Consider the following 17,736-nt stretch of genomic DNA (forward strand, 5'->3'; position numbering starts at 1 on the left):
GGAATTTTTTGTTTTTGAAACAAATTAACAGTCCAAGAAGCAGGATGTCATTTTAATTACAGCTGAATAAACTAAAGAATTATGATAACAGAAAAACACTTTTTCCTTTGCTAAAGGTGGCACTTTTGCCTTGATTTTATTATTCAAACAGCCCTGTAAAGATGAATACAGTCTGCCAACTATTTTGTCTTTTTAAAAAAAGTCCCCCCCCCCTGAAAGAAAACAATAACACAGCAGCAGTAATCTTTTTTGTATGATGTTTTCATGTTTTGTGATGATCCACTTACTTGAACTCACTATCTTGACTATTCTTTCATAGTGGTGTATCTGAAGTTAATTAACTGTTATATAATAATGCAAAAATTTAGTTGCACTTCTTTATAGTTCCAAAGCTTGGTTAGAGATAACCATACATTTACATTTTTGCATGACAGTTAACAAATGCAGCATTGATATTGCAGATAGCTTTTTATGTCCAAATAATCATGTAAAATGTTATATACATGATTCATTGAGGTGCCTATAACCTCAGGTATCTCATTCAGTTTCAGTCATTTACTCTTTACTATCACATCAAGAATCATTTTAATTACTTCTGGTATAGTGTCTTCAACAGAGTAACTGTGTCATTCAGTGATACTTGCACTTATTCAGCTCCGTTGAAAATCATTACACCACTAGTAAATTATTCCAGCTGAGGAAACAAATTTCCATAATATTTATTATGGAATGAATCCATAATTTAGCTTTTGCTATTGTTTTTTTTTCCTTAAAAAAGTAATATTTTATCAATACACATAACTCATGCTTCTTCAATGAGCAATAACAGCAGATAAACGCTGATAACAACAGATAAAACGCTGACAATCACAGACTATATGTTGAATCTTAATTACAATCTGAAATGTGCCCTTGAAACATGCTAGATATCAGAATGGCAATAATTTCAGTATGGTTGTACCATGTCTTGAATTCTTCAAGGATTTATTGAATGATCCTGTATATAACTGAATGACTTTTTTTTTAAAAGCAGTTATGTCTCTACTCCATATAATTTAATAGATTATACTCAGTATTCTTCTCTGCAAAACTGATATTTTGTACAGAGAAAAATATTGAAGATACTTTAACTATTTCAATAACAAATAAAGAAAAAATCAAAATCCTTAAAAAACTTAAGTACTCAATGAATTCTTCAGAAAGTGTTATATGTGATAATGAGATCAGTCTGAAAAAAGTTACAAAACACAAATCACTGAAAATCACAAAAGCTGTTATGTTAAAATATGAAGTGAATGATAATGAGTGTATATTTGAAGCTTATGTTTTTTTTTTTTTTTTTTTTTTTTTACTATTTTTATGGTTTTACTATAGAATTTAATAAAAGATCCCCACTTAAGCAACTACTTATCAATTAGCAAACAATACAGAAACATCTATAATTAACAGAATTAAAACTTTTCTTAAAAAACTAAGTATCTCTTAAAATCCAAAATACAACAGATTTAAGAACCTATATGCGCTTCCCAAATTCCATAAAACACCATTAAAATTCAGATTCATAGCAAATGGAATTAGTAACTACAAGAAAAATGTAGACTGTTATTTTGCAATTCAGCTTAAAAAAATTTGTAAAATTATCTTCAATGATTGTAATACTAATCATAACTATTGCTGGATCATCCATAATAAAACTCCTGTCATTAATGCCATTCAAACAATTGACATACAAAACATTAACTGCTGTGACTTTGAAAACTTATATACCTCACCTCCTTTAGAAGAAATCTGTACTAGTCTACTAGATCTGCCTAAACTCTTCCCTGCTATGCTCACGGTTATGAACTTTAGTAAATGGAAAACCTACCTAAAATGCACCATTTTTCATAACTACATTAAATTTCAAAATCAACTTTTTAAACAAGTCAGAGGACTTCCAATGAGCGTACATTTCAGTACTTCCATCCGTAATCTCTTTTTATTTATCAAAGAATTTACCTTCCAAAAAAATTTACAACAGCAAGAATTAAATTACTACAAGCACACTTACAGATATAGACATGATCTTATTACATTTAACAATTTCAATAAGATTGAATACTCTAAGATTTACCCAGAATGCCTTACACTTAATAAAACTAATCATTCGCAAAATAACATCGACTATATTGATCTTCAAATAATTAACTACAAAAAAATTTTACTGTTTGACAAAACAAGAAACTTCAATTTCAATACTAAATAATTAATAAATTGGACTTCCAACATCTCCAAAAAAGTTATTAGTAATACTATCTTAAATCAAATACGTAAAATAAAAAAAGTTTATAAAAGCATTAAACATTCAGCAGGGCCATACAAAAAATTATTAAGTGAACATTTAGCCTTCTTCAATTAATAAGGGCTAATAACACTTTTATAAAATTCATGTCTTTTAATGAAAGTACGGATAATACAGCAATATTCAGAAATACTAGTAACACAGCATCTATTGGGAACATTTCAACAGAATAAATTACTACATTAAAAAACTAATTATCTTTTTTAACCACTTGAGCTACGACTAAACTTCACGGTTGCGGTGCCGTGTGCTACAATATAACAAGTGGTAAAGTGTCTCATTTACGCCGCTCCGCGTCTGCGAGTGCAATCCAGAGCTGTAACTCGAGAAATAAACAATCTCATTGTTAGGCGATGTGTGCACCACGTTATTTTAATTTTTGCAATAATTGATTATTGACGTGGTGTTCACGTTGCTCGTGGTTTGAGACAAACGCATCTCGACGTGCGTGGCACGTCTTTTTAGTGCAAGTGGTTAAAAAAAAAGACATACCGAAATGTGAATTAGACATGTCTTTAAAAGAAAATGAGGGAAAATTAATTTCCTTTTGGAAGCGTATTTGCATATAAAAATAAACGAGGATCATTTGATTAATTCATGCAAAAGTAATGAAAAAACATTTTTTCATAAATTTTTTAAATTTCTCTTCAGAATCACTTTGAAGCCCGACTTTCGAACATTTTTTGCTCTTTCCATAAAATATGATTTCTGAATTTAAAGCAAAATTTTTGCTAGCAAGGAATTTTTTGTTTTTGAAACAAATTAACAGTCCAAGAAGCAGGATGTCATTTTAATTACAGCTGAATAAACTAAAGAATTATGATAACAGAAAAACACTTTTTCCTTTGCTAAAGGTGGCACTTTTGCCTTGATTTTATTATTCAAACAGCCCTGTAAAGATGAATACAGTCTGCCAACTATTTTGTCTTTTTAAAAAAAGTCCCCCCCCCCTGAAAGAAAACAATAACACAGCAGCAGTAATCTTTTTTGTATGATGTTTTCATGTTTTGTGATGATCCACTTACTTGAACTCACTATCTTGACTATTCTTTCATAGTGGTGTATCTGAAGTTAATTAACTGTTATATAATAATGCAAAAATTTAGTTGCACTTCTTTATAGTTCCAAAGCTTGGTTAGAGATAACCATACATTTACATTTTTGCATGACAGTTAACAAATGCAGCATTGATATTGCAGATAGCTTTTTATGTCCAAATAATCATGTAAAATGTTATATACATGATTCATTGAGGTGCCTATAACCTCAGGTATCTCATTCAGTTTCAGTCATTTACTCTTTACTATCACATCAAGAATCATTTTAATTACTTCTGGTATAGTGTCTTCAACAGAGTAACTGTGTCATTCAGTGATACTTGCACTTATTCAGCTCCGTTGAAAATCATTACACCACTAGTAAATTATTCCAGCTGAGGAAACAAATTTCCATAATATTTATTATGGAATGAATCCATAATTTAGCTTTTGCTATTGTTTTTTTTTCCTTAAAAAAGTAATATTTTATCAATACACATAACTCATGCTTCTTCAATGAGCAATAACAGCAGATAAACGCTGATAACAACAGATAAAACGCTGACAATCACAGACTATATGTTGAATCTTAATTACAATCTGAAATGTGCCCTTGAAACATGCTAGATATCAGAATGGCAATAATTTCAGTATGGTTGTACCATGTCTTGAATTCTTCAAGGATTTATTGAATGATCCTGTATATAACTGAATGACTTTTTTTTTAAAAGCAGTTATGTCTCTACTCCATATAATTTAATAGATTATACTCAGTATTCTTCTCTGCAAAACTGATATTTTGTACAGAGAAAAATATTGAAGATACTTTAACTATTTCAATAACAAATAAAGAAAAAATCAAAATCCTTAAAAAACTTAAGTACTCAATGAATTCTTCAGAAAGTGTTATATGTGATAATGAGATCAGTCTGAAAAAAGTTACAAAACACAAATCACTGAAAATCACAAAAGCTGTTATGTTAAAATATGAAGTGAATGATAATGAGTGTATATTTGAAGCTTATGTTTTTTTTTTTTTTTTTACTATTTTTATGGTTTTACTATAGAATTTAATAAAAGATCCCCACTTAAGCAACTACTTATCAATTAGCAAACAATACAGAAACATCTATAATTAACAGAATTAAAACTTTTCTTAAAAAACTAAGTATCTCTTAAAATCCAAAATACAACAGATTTAAGAACCTATATGCGCTTCCCAAATTCCATAAAACACCATTAAAATTCAGATTCATAGCAAATGGAATTAGTAACTACAAGAAAAATGTAGACTGTTATTTTGCAATTCAGCTTAAAAAAATTTGTAAAATTATCTTCAATGATTGTAATACTAATCATAACTATTGCTGGATCATCCATAATAAAACTCCTGTCATTAATGCCATTCAAACAATTGACATACAAAACATTAACTGCTGTGACTTTGAAAACTTATATACCTCACCTCCTTTAGAAGAAATCTGTACTAGTCTACTAGATCTGCCTAAACTCTTCCCTGCTATGCTCACGGTTATGAACTTTAGTAAATGGAAAACCTACCTAAAATGCACCATTTTTCATAACTACATTAAATTTCAAAATCAACTTTTTAAACAAGTCAGAGGACTTCCAATGAGCGTACATTTCAGTACTTCCATCCGTAATCTCTTTTTATTTATCAAAGAATTTACCTTCCAAAAAAATTTACAACAGCAAGAATTAAATTACTACAAGCACACTTACAGATATAGACATGATCTTATTACATTTAACAATTTCAATAAGATTGAATACTCTAAGATTTACCCAGAATGCCTTACACTTAATAAAACTAATCATTCGCAAAATAACATCGACTATATTGATCTTCAAATAATTAACTACAAAAAAATTTTACTGTTTGACAAAACAAGAAACTTCAATTTCAATACTAAATAATTAATAAATTGGACTTCCAACATCTCCAAAAAAGTTATTAGTAATACTATCTTAAATCAAATACGTAAAATAAAAAAAGTTTATAAAAGCATTAAACATTCAGCAGGGCCATACAAAAAATTATTAAGTGAACATTTAGCCTTCTTCAATTAATAAGGGCTAATAACACTTTTATAAAATTCATGTCTTTTAATGAAAGTACGGATAATACAGCAATATTCAGAAATACTAGTAACACAGCATCTATTGGGAACATTTCAACAGAATAAATTACTACATTAAAAAACTAATTATCTTTTTTAACCACTTGAGCTACGACTAAACTTCACGGTTGCGGTGCCGTGTGCTACAATATAACAAGTGGTAAAGTGTCTCATTTACGCCGCTCCGCGTCTGCGAGTGCAATCCAGAGCTGTAACTCGAGAAATAAACAATCTCATTGTTAGGCGATGTGTGCACCACGTTATTTTAATTTTTGCAATAATTGATTATTGACGTGGTGTTCACGTTGCTCGTGGTTTGAGACAAACGCATCTCGACGTGCGTGGCACGTCTTTTTAGTGCAAGTGGTTAAAAAAAAAGACATACCGAAATGTGAATTAGACATGTCTTTAAAAGAAAATGAGGGAAAATTAATTTCCTTTTGGAAGCGTATTTGCATATAAAAATAAACGAGGATCATTTGATTAATTCATGCAAAAGTAATGAAAAAACATTTTTTCATAAATTTTTTAAATTTCTCTTCAGAATCACTTTGAAGCCCGACTTTCGAACATTTTTTGCTCTTTCCATAAAATATGATTTCTGAATTTAAAGCAAAATTTTTGCTAGCAAGGAATTTTTTGTTTTTGAAACAAATTAACAGTCCAAGAAGCAGGATGTCATTTTAATTACAGCTGAATAAACTAAAGAATTATGATAACAGAAAAACACTTTTTCCTTTGCTAAAGGTGGCACTTTTGCCTTGATTTTATTATTCAAACAGCCCTGTAAAGATGAATACAGTCTGCCAACTATTTTGTCTTTTTAAAAAAAGTCCCCCCCCCTGAAAGAAAACAATAACACAGCAGCAGTAATCTTTTTTGTATGATGTTTTCATGTTTTGTGATGATCCACTTACTTGAACTCACTATCTTGACTATTCTTTCATAGTGGTGTATCTGAAGTTAATTAACTGTTATATAATAATGCAAAAATTTAGTTGCACTTCTTTATAGTTCCAAAGCTTGGTTAGAGATAACCATACATTTACATTTTTGCATGACAGTTAACAAATGCAGCATTGATATTGCAGATAGCTTTTTATGTCCAAATAATCATGTAAAATGTTATATACATGATTCATTGAGGTGCCTATAACCTCAGGTATCTCATTCAGTTTCAGTCATTTACTCTTTACTATCACATCAAGAATCATTTTAATTACTTCTGGTATAGTGTCTTCAACAGAGTAACTGTGTCATTCAGTGATACTTGCACTTATTCAGCTCCGTTGAAAATCATTACACCACTAGTAAATTATTCCAGCTGAGGAAACAAATTTCCATAATATTTATTATGGAATGAATCCATAATTTAGCTTTTGCTATTGTTTTTTTTTCCTTAAAAAAGTAATATTTTATCAATACACATAACTCATGCTTCTTCAATGAGCAATAACAGCAGATAAACGCTGATAACAACAGATAAAACACTGACAATCACAGACTATATGTTGAATCTTAATTACAATCTGAAATGTGCCCTTGAAACATGCTAGATATCAGAATGGCAATAATTTCAGTATGGTTGTACCATGTCTTGAATTCTTCAAGGATTTATTGAATGATCCTGTATATAACTGAATGACTTTTTTTTTAAAAGCAGTTATGTCTCTACTCCATATAATTTAATAGATTATACTCAGTATTCTTCTCTGCAAAACTGATATTTTGTACAGAGAAAAATATTGAAGATACTTTAACTATTTCAATAACAAATAAAGAAAAAATCAAAATCCTTAAAAAACTTAAGTACTCAATGAATTCTTCAGAAAGTGTTATATGTGATAATGAGATCAGTCTGAAAAAAGTTACAAAACACAAATCACTGAAAATCACAAAAGCTGTTATGTTAAAATATGAAGTGAATGATAATGAGTGTATATTTGAAGCTTATGTTTTTTTTTTTTTTTTTTTTTTACTATTTTTATGGTTTTACTATAGAATTTAATAAAAGATCCCCACTTAAGCAACTACTTATCAATTAGCAAACAATACAGAAACATCTATAATTAACAGAATTAAAACTTTTCTTAAAAAACTAAGTATCTCTTAAAATCCAAAATACAACAGATTTAAGAACCTATATGCGCTTCCCAAATTCCATAAAACACCATTAAAATTCAGATTCATAGCAAATGGAATTAGTAACTACAAGAAAAATGTAGACTGTTATTTTGCAATTCAGCTTAAAAAAATTTGTAAAATTATCTTCAATGATTGTAATACTAATCATAACTATTGCTGGATCATCCATAATAAAACTCCTGTCATTAATGCCATTCAAACAATTGACATACAAAACATTAACTGCTGTGACTTTGAAAACTTATATACCTCACCTCCTTTAGAAGAAATCTGTACTAGTCTACTAGATCTGCCTAAACTCTTCCCTGCTATGCTCACGGTTATGAACTTTAGTAAATGGAAAACCTACCTAAAATGCACCATTTTTCATAACTACATTAAATTTCAAAATCAACTTTTTAAACAAGTCAGAGGACTTCCAATGAGCGTACATTTCAGTACTTCCATCCGTAATCTCTTTTTATTTATCAAAGAATTTACCTTCCAAAAAAATTTACAACAGCAAGAATTAAATTACTACAAGCACACTTACAGATATAGACATGATCTTATTACATTTAACAATTTCAATAAGATTGAATACTCTAAGATTTACCCAGAATGCCTTACACTTAATAAAACTAATCATTCGCAAAATAACATCGACTATATTGATCTTCAAATAATTAACTACAAAAAAATTTTACTGTTTGACAAAACAAGAAACTTCAATTTCAATACTAAATAATTAATAAATTGGACTTCCAACATCTCCAAAAAAGTTATTAGTAATACTATCTTAAATCAAATACAACGTATTAAAAATATTTGCACAGATACGATAGATCTACAATGCAAAATTATGCTTCTTATTAAAATTCTTAAAAATAATCTAATACCTAATCGATTTATTAGCCACTGTCTTAAAAGGGCAGACGTTGAATACTCACTCTAAATTATTTAACTGATGGGGATATGATAATTTGTTCCTAAACCTGAGAATGCAAAGATAGCATAGTTATGTTTCTTATGTTTATTTCAATTACTTTGAGTTCTATTTCATTATTCCAGTTAAGATTACTACTGTTTACTATGTTTATTTTTATAAAAATAGTCTTTAATTAACATGCATAAAAGCGAAAGTGTCGGGGGACATTTACTCAAGTATCTTATAAATTTTACTACCTAAATTAGTTTTTCACTCAAAATTTCTAAAGAATCTTGTATTAGCGAAAATGCTTCATTCAGAATGAGTTCCTTGATACTCTACTTTGGCTATAAATCCTATCACTTCACGGAACTACAATTTTGGCCTAACTCAATTTACCAGTTTGGCATTATCATTTTTACTTGAGTAAAAGACAAAACACCTTCAAATTTATTAATTATTATTCACTGAATGGGAGTTGGTTTGTTCCCGTTGAAAAGTCAACTAATTTCTGATCAATAGCAATAATTACTTGTTTTTTAATTTCTTTTTCAAAGTTTAAAATTTTGTTATTCATGATTTAAATTCAAGTCCCCTTAAAAAGTTTTTTCATGATTTACATCATTCAAGTTCCTTTAAAAAACAATTTTTGGAATTTAACTTTCTACTTATTGGTTCCCTCATTTTGATACATTCTACTAAATTTATATTAGGAGATAATATAATCAATATTTCTTTAGTAAATAAATTATATATATATAACTGAAATGAGCTATTTGTATAGAAATAAAACATGTATAAATATTCAGTTAAAATTTTTAAGTTTCATAAATAACTAATGAGATTTTATTAATATAAAGAATAGTTTTCAATTTGTTCAGCTTGGACATGTCCGTTTATCTCAAAGCATATTGGAACTATCAGTTGAAAAAAATTGTTATTCTTTCAAAAACATACATTTATTTGCAGATTTTTATGCATTTAATGCCATTTTTCTACAAAATGAACATTTATATGAATATTTTATCTGATTAGGAATATTTGAGTTACCTTATTAAGATTGATATATGGATTTATCAGATTATGAATATTTTATCTGGTTTTATCTGAACATTTATATGAATACTTTATCTGATTTATTTCAACATTTATATGAATATTTTATCTGATTTATATGAATATTTTATCTGAATATCTCTCAATCATACAAATATTTCTTATAATTGTATGATAAGATTAGTAATCAGTAATACAAAATTAATAATATATAAGCATTTCCTACAAATACACAGTAGATAAAAATGCATTATTTTCTTATTTTTTGCATTTAAAATTTTTTTCACATCAAAACCATTTAATATATTATAAAATACATTTTGCCCTTTAACATATTTTCATTACTTTGTAAGAACCACTTGCTCATCTTCTAAGTGACAACTGTATGTGTAGTATGTGCGTGTAGAAACTACATGAAAAAAGGGTTAAAAGTATCCTTTATTAAACTCTTTCAAATTCACAATGTGTCCACTTGACACTAAAACACTACACCTCACTTGGGCGGTAACTGAAATAACAAGAACTAAACTAAAAATTCGAAGATATTAACAAGTAGTAGAAATTCCCTACAGGACTTAAAAAATTCCTGCTACTTAAAACCACGTCGAAACTCTAGTAGCAGCAAAGTAATAGCGGTAAACCATCAATAACTGCAGAAATAGAAGCTTACCCTACAGAGGTGATGGCGATTGCTCAGACTCTCTCACTCTTCTAGAACTCAATATTTAAACTTTTTCTCATTACTTCATGTACATTACCAAATTTAAATATTCTGGCATTGGCGATTAGGGGAATGAAGGCTTATACGAAAGAACGTAAAATTAAATTAAATTGGTTATTTAAAATAAATATAAATCCCTACAACTTTTCAACAATTAACAGAAAGTGCATTCTTAACATCCAAATTTAGTACACATTTTCTAGTCATGGTTGATGAAAATTCAGTTTAGAAAAATAAATATACAGAACTTTAAATTATCGAAGCTAATCAAAGAAGGAACAAATAACTCTACAGTATGGATAATCTAAAAATAGTACAGTAAAACTGTAATTAATGCAGTGGTTAAAAATGAATTCTCAGAGGTTTTAAATGAAAAAACATATAATATTCTGCTTAAAATGAGATTTAACTAAATAATTATAAAATTTACATAGGGATATTCCAAAGTAACTGGAATAACAAATATTGCACGCAAAAATTTTGCAATTACTGATTGTACCACCAGGCCTTGTTGGCTTAGGTTTTTCTGCATTATGTGCATCACTGGAGCAGTTTGGCTTAGGTGTTGATTTGTGTGTGTTAACAGCATTTTGCAATTTTTGTGATGTGTGACCACAAACAACAAATATCATGCATGATTTTTTTTTTTTTTGATTTTTTTTTCTTTTTGTCAAGCAAAATTACATTTGAGACTGCTGTCATGCTTTGCCAAATCTTTAAAATTAGCACCTTGAGTAAATCATAAGTGCATGAGTGATTTTTCCAGATTGAACAATTAAATGAAGGCTACAGGCTACTATGACTTGGATATTCCTTCATGAACAGAAATGAGGAAACCACTAAAAAAGTGTGACAGGCTATTAATTAAGATCACCAAAAGATCAATCACCAGATTTTTGAAGAAACACTCTCCATCAGACTGTTCTTGGGACGAACATAGTGCTTCTGTCTTATATATACTATTCAAGAAATTTTTCTTATAATGACACATGTATTTCACATATAAAGCAAACTCTTAAAAAGCAGACTGATGTGGATGTTAGATGAAAAAAGATATGTTTGTGTCCCTTGAATAATATTCTGTGTCAAGGGTTTCAGAACTGGTCCTACATTTCCAGCTTAAGGAAAAATATATTGATGCTGGTGAATGATTGAAGGAGACTAAAATAAGCGAAAGCAAATATAGTACAATAATAACAGATTAAAAATAATTCTGGTTATTTTTAGGTACCCCACATACCCATTTTTTTCACCGTATCTTGTGGAAAAGTCTGTTTTATTCTTTTTCAAGAGTCACATTAAAACTTTTCTAGTCATTATGAAAAACACTACCCAAACAATATCAAAGCTATGATGTCATTAAAGTAGAACTCAACTTTTTTCCAGCTTGTTTACACATTTCAGTGTCATACAATGTTTCCTTTGTTTTTTAACCTTCATCATCTTTATATCCTCTTTTTCTGGATTTCCATCAGTCATTACATCCAGAATGTCTTGGGCTTATAAAATCATTTTACCATTCTTAGCCATCTATTTTCATTTACATTTTTGGATTTCCTTCACTCATCTTTTAACCACTTAAGCCCCTAAAATAATTTCAGTAAGGATGTGTTATCTCATGATTGCCATATTTTCCCTATTTTATGTTGTCAAATATCAAGTTTTTCAACTATGAATTAGTAATAAGCTTTTAATGTTTATTCCAAGCCTCAAGAATGAAATTGTATCAAAAACTATGAGTTCCTCCCACACAGTTCTTCGTCTTCAAGTACCATTCTCAAGAGCATATTACATGAATAAAGCACACATAACAGGGAGGTCAATGCATAAAATTTATTATATTATTAAATATGATCTACAAATAATATGTTAATTGAAAGGTCAGTCAAAATTATGTAGCCATAAACTCTTTCAACAAATTAAGACAGGTGATAGTACCCACTAAAACAACATTTAAAATGGAACCTATGGCTGGATTTCATTCAGAGGATCAGAAAAGCATTAAGTTAAAATGTCCAAGTTAAACTTTCAACAACAACAGTAATAATAAAAGGATAAATGCTATCATAAATTGAATAATTCCATTCAGATCAGAGAAAGACTTCAAACAGATTCTCAAAATATCATCCAAGGCTGACACTGCATAATTACCAATGGCAAATGAAAGACTGATATTACACTTTTATAGACTCTTGGTGCTGTGTTTATCTTATCTTCTGCAATAACAATTATGACAAAAACTTTCATGGAGTGTGTAGATGTCTCACACACAAATCATATCATGGGCACTTAGAAAAATTTTAGTGGATTTACGCTTGATGAGCATGGAAAACAAGCAATAGGTCTACCATGTCCAATCCACTGTCTAAAACAAATGGCATTCAGTAAGTGCTGAATTATAGTGGTAAATTGTGGTGGGGCTCTACCCACACATATACCGCGTCTTTCTGTGTGGTGAACAGAACAGCCTGCAACAAACTAGGAAGCACTTTCTCAAGGAAGATATAGTATGCTTACGCTACAGCAGTTGAGACATTCTTGTAACAAATATGAAATCACTAGGGAATCACTAAGGTTAACAGCAGAGATGTTCAAGGGAAATCTCTGTTGTTATTTATCATAGGCAGTGGAGATTACTTGATATGTTTGTTGTGAACACTGAAAATGTCTTCCTGGATAAATAAGGTCTCATCACTGAACAACATTAAGGCACAAAGCTGCGGATAGTTAGCTGTCATCTAGAAAAGTGATTCTCAACCGGTGGTACATAAAGAAACAAAGTATTTTTAACTATTCAATTCAAAAATTAAATATCCCCACATCCTGTTTAAATTTTTCTCCAACACTTGTAAATTTATGTGATATGAGCTTTGTTCAAAGTCAACAGCCGCTCACAGACTTTAACAAAATAATCCGTTTTTATTTTCACAAACATTCTTTTAGTCACAGAAAAAACAAAATTTGTCATAAATGATGATTTTAAAAGGAGTGAGGAGGAAAAAAGGGGGAAGTTGTATTTAGAAGAAAATAAAAATAAATTTCTAAAATAAGATAACAGTATCTCATTAATACTTTTAGAGTTGATCAATTTATTAGCATGTCTACACTCTACGTTGCCACCATTTCCAGGCACATATTGCTCTACTTTCAATTAGAATTTTTTTATGTCAATTTGCTCTCTCCAACAGCCGGTATTTTGTCTTTGTGTTGCTTTGTACACCTTACTTTTCCATGTTATTTGAGAATATTGTCATTTGTTTTTGAAGAATTCATCATACATTGTGCTTTTAAATAATTGTTAAAAATAATAAAACAAACCTAGATTTTCAAAATGGAAAAATGGCTAGGATTGACTAAGCGGATAAACAATGATTCACCAGGTGATGGATCCAGGACAATCTACTAGCACTAAGAATACTGAAAAGAAGAGTAAAATTGATAACAGAAAATATAATGAAAGTATGAAAGTTATTTATCTTTTGGGTTTACTTGGAATGGAGATGAAATGGACGATCAACCTCAATGTGTTGTTTGCGGTGAACTATTATCCAATTATGAAACCAACGTTTCTTCAAAGACATCTTGAATCTAACCATTCCAATTCAAAGGATAAATCTGAAGAATATTTTAAGAAGAAATTATCAGAGTTCAAAAATAGTAAACAAGCAATGACAGGTTTTGTTACTTCAAGTGAAAAAGCTTTGGAAGCTAGTTACCTAGTAAGCATAAGAATTGCCAAAACAGGGCATGATCACACTATTGGAGAAACCATTATATTTCCAGCAGCTAAAGATATCATTTTAACATAATTCAACGAAAAAGTGGTTATTGAACTTTATAATATTCCATTTGTAAGATATACCCTAATTTTATAACAGTTATTTTAAGTTGGTTTGACTCTCCTATTCCTTCTAGCTTCAGCTTACAATTCTTTACCAGAATGGTTTTTAGAATCGTGTTATATGCAAATGAGAAGTAGAGTAGCATTTAAGTCAAATTTCCATTGACTTCAAGAGAGAGAATTAGGATTCCTGAATAGTGCATTTGTCTTTTGGCTACATCTCTCTAACTGTTACTATGCTCAGCCATATCACATGCCTTTTGATAGCTTTGCTAGCTAATTTAATATTATGTGCCAACTAGTTTAGAATTTGTATTAGCTTTGGCTAAATCTCTTTAAGTTAGTCATTACTTAGTTCTTATTTCATACATTTTTGAGTTTTAGCCTAAGTGGAGGCTTTGTTGTACGCCCTGAGAAAGGGGCCATCTGTGAATATTTATTTTGAGCAATAAAGGGTAATTAACCCTTCTTGAGTTTACTTTTCTGTTCTTGGACTCTGAAATTATTCACTTAGCTGTTCACTAGATTCCTCAACAGCTAATAGATAAAAGTGAGGATATCTACATTGGCACCTGAAGTATTTTGTCAAACCATGTCACTAGAAAACGGAAAATTTAAGCTGACCCCTCCTACCTTTCAAATCCCTCAACCACCAGCAAACCCTATGGAGGGATTCGGTTTCATCATAGAAACCATGTGGGCAGCTATGAAGCCAGTTGCGAAGTTTGATGGCAAAGATTCGGTGATGACCTTCCTGGAACAGCTGCAGTAGCATTTTACATTACATCTCGTAAACCAGCTGCAAAAACTTACAAATGCTACAACTAATTTAAAAGGCTAGGCCTTGAGTTGATTCAAGAGTACTGGAAAATTCCTGTTGGGGGATCCAGGATCAGAAACATACAACTGGGAAAATTTTTAAAGCATTTCCCGTAGTCAAAGCCTGAGCGAAGCTGGAAGCAGAGCTCTTTAGTAAATATCAGACAAATACCAAAGATTTGGCTGACTTTATCTTGAGACAGATACACATATTTAATTTATTATATGGAAAGATGCCAAAAAGTGAATTAATCGAAGTGATTTTGTTGCATCTACTTCTGTCGATTCAAGATTTCTTGGAAGTAAGCCACAGACACTAGAAAACCTGTTTCAGCTTGCCGTGAAATTCCAGGGTGGAGGAGCTGCTGAAAACATGCATACAATGAATTTCTGCCAGTATTTGAGGTTCTCACTTTAATAGAAGCCTCAAAGTAATCAGTATCCTTATTTGCAAGGGGGGAGCTTGAAAAAGGAGATAACAAGAAGACAGGTCAGTTGAAAGCATTTGGAGATTGCAATAAGAAGCAAGGCGGAAAAAAAAAAAAATAAGGATTTAAACTGATCAAAGTGGCCGAGAAGAGGAGCCGGTCACCCCTGAAAAGAAAAATCCCTCAAATTAAATTAAATACGGTAGTTGCACAAAATTTGACCTTTGCAGGACTTCATATTTTTTTATTGAACAATGTCCCTACTACAACCTTACTAGATGCTGAAGCACAATGCAGCTTTTGTCACAAGACTTCTTTAAAAGGAATTTTCGTCATTACAAACTATTTAAATTCACGGAACAGATGGTAATTGCCACCCAAGGAAAACAGTGTGCTTGCATTGGAAAAGTAGGCCTGCACGTGCAAATAAAGAATGACATCACAAAAAAAAAAAAAAAAATTTCTTAGTTAGTGAAGAACCTACTAACTTTAGTTATTTTGGAAGTTGACTATTTATGTGCAGCAAGGACAAAATTAAATTTTAAGAACACTACCTTGCAGGTTCAGATATACACTGTAGAAGAAGAAGAGAGGGGCCATTCCAGATGTGGACCTGAACCACCTCCAAGAAAAGGAGAAAAAGAAAATGGAAAATTTGGTAAGAAAATTTCGTAAATTATTTGATGAGAAGCCACTTGGTGCAGCATGAAATTAACATCGGAATTGCCCCACCCCTCCAATCCGGTTAAGCTGTATGGGTATAATCAGGTGAAGGAAGAAATCTTGGAATGGCATATTAAACAGGTGCTGGCAAATAAAATAATTATTATGAGTAGTAGCCTCTATACAAGCCTGGCAGTTTTATGTAGAAAGAAAAATGGCTTCCCACCATCAGATCTGAATTCGTGGAGATTCACCGCTGATTATCGTAAACTGAATAGCATAACTAAATATTCCAAGTATCCCCTGCCGATAAATGAGGAGATATTCAGAAAAATCCAATCTACTAAGTATATGACTGAGCTAGACTTGATGTCAGGATATTTTCAAGTTGCAGTAAAACGCAAGGATGTCAAGAAAACAGCTTTTCATTACAAAGCCAGGCATGTATGCCTTTTTGAGAATGCCATTTGGCTTAAGTAGATGTCCAGCTACATTTCAGAAAGTCATGGGTATCGTATCAAGATCTGTCAAGCAAAAGTACAGTCATCTACTTAGATGATATAAGTTACCAACAAAACTATAAATGAACATGTTGAACATCTTGAGGAAGTTTTTTCATTATTAAACGAAGCTGGCCTCAAAGTGAATCTTAAGAAATGAAAATTTGTGGCAAAGTAACTTAGATATCTTGGGTATAAGTTCTTGGAAAAAGGAATCGAAACTGACAATTCTAAAATATTAGCAATCAAGAGATATCCACTTCCTAATACAGCAAAAAAATTAGCATCCTTTTGGGGCATGTGCTCAGACTATCAGTCATTCATCAAGGATGGTGCGAAGATAGTTGAACCTTTGCGCAAAGAAACTAGATTCACATGGACCGCAGAAGTGAACACTGCATTCGAAGAATTAAAGCATGCATTAATTAACACCCCAGTTTCCAAGTTCCTGGAAGGGGACCAGAATTTAGAAATTGCAACAGACAACCTATGATTTCGCAGTTGGCAATGCCCTCTCCCAAAACGGGCAACCAATTGCTTACTTCAGTAAAACGCTGAATTAAACTCAACGAAACTATACCATGACAGAAAGAGAAACTTTTGCTGTCTTATTAGCAGTTCAGAAATTCCGAGTTTACTTTGGGAGCACCCCGGTAACAGTCTACTCAGACCATGCTGCAGTTGGTTGCTTGTATTCAGGAAAACATCTTTCACCCCGGCTTATACATTGGACGCTGAAACTACAGGAGTTTAACTTAATTATTATATTTAACACACATCAGGGTAGGACAACGTTATCAAGGATTCCCTATGAAGAATTAAGATTGACAAAGAGGGAAATACAGTCAGACGTATGATGCTAACTTTGAGAATAATTGAGTGCTGTGAGACAATAATTTCATACCCTGAATTCAAGGATATTTATGCATATTTTGAAGATGCTAAACATTTCAAGCATCTGGACATAAGGGGAACTCAAAACAGGGTAGCCCACAATGAAGTCATTGATAAATTGCTATTTTATATGAAAATAACTAACGAGAATCAAGAATATCAGCCAGTGATCGCAGTGAGCTATGGTTAAATATTTTAGAGGTGCTGCATGATTCACCTATTTCAAGTCACTGAGCAGGAAAA

At 30.9% G+C, this 17,736-nt stretch overlaps 1 protein-coding gene across 4 annotated transcripts in view; it reads right to left on the reverse strand.

Moving 5' to 3' along the window:
* The window catches only part of Dus2 (Dihydrouridine synthase 2), a 142,162-nt gene that overhangs the window by 80,723 nt on the left and 43,703 nt on the right, over positions 1-17,736 (reverse strand). The gene's annotated exons all lie outside the window — the stretch shown is intronic.

This window comes from Stegodyphus dumicola, chromosome 4 (genome assembly GCF_044657685.1).
Source record: "Stegodyphus dumicola isolate Sdum_Otavi_A_Nest chromosome 4, ASM4465768v1".
Lineage (NCBI taxonomy): Eukaryota > Metazoa > Arthropoda > Arachnida > Araneae > Eresidae > Stegodyphus > Stegodyphus dumicola.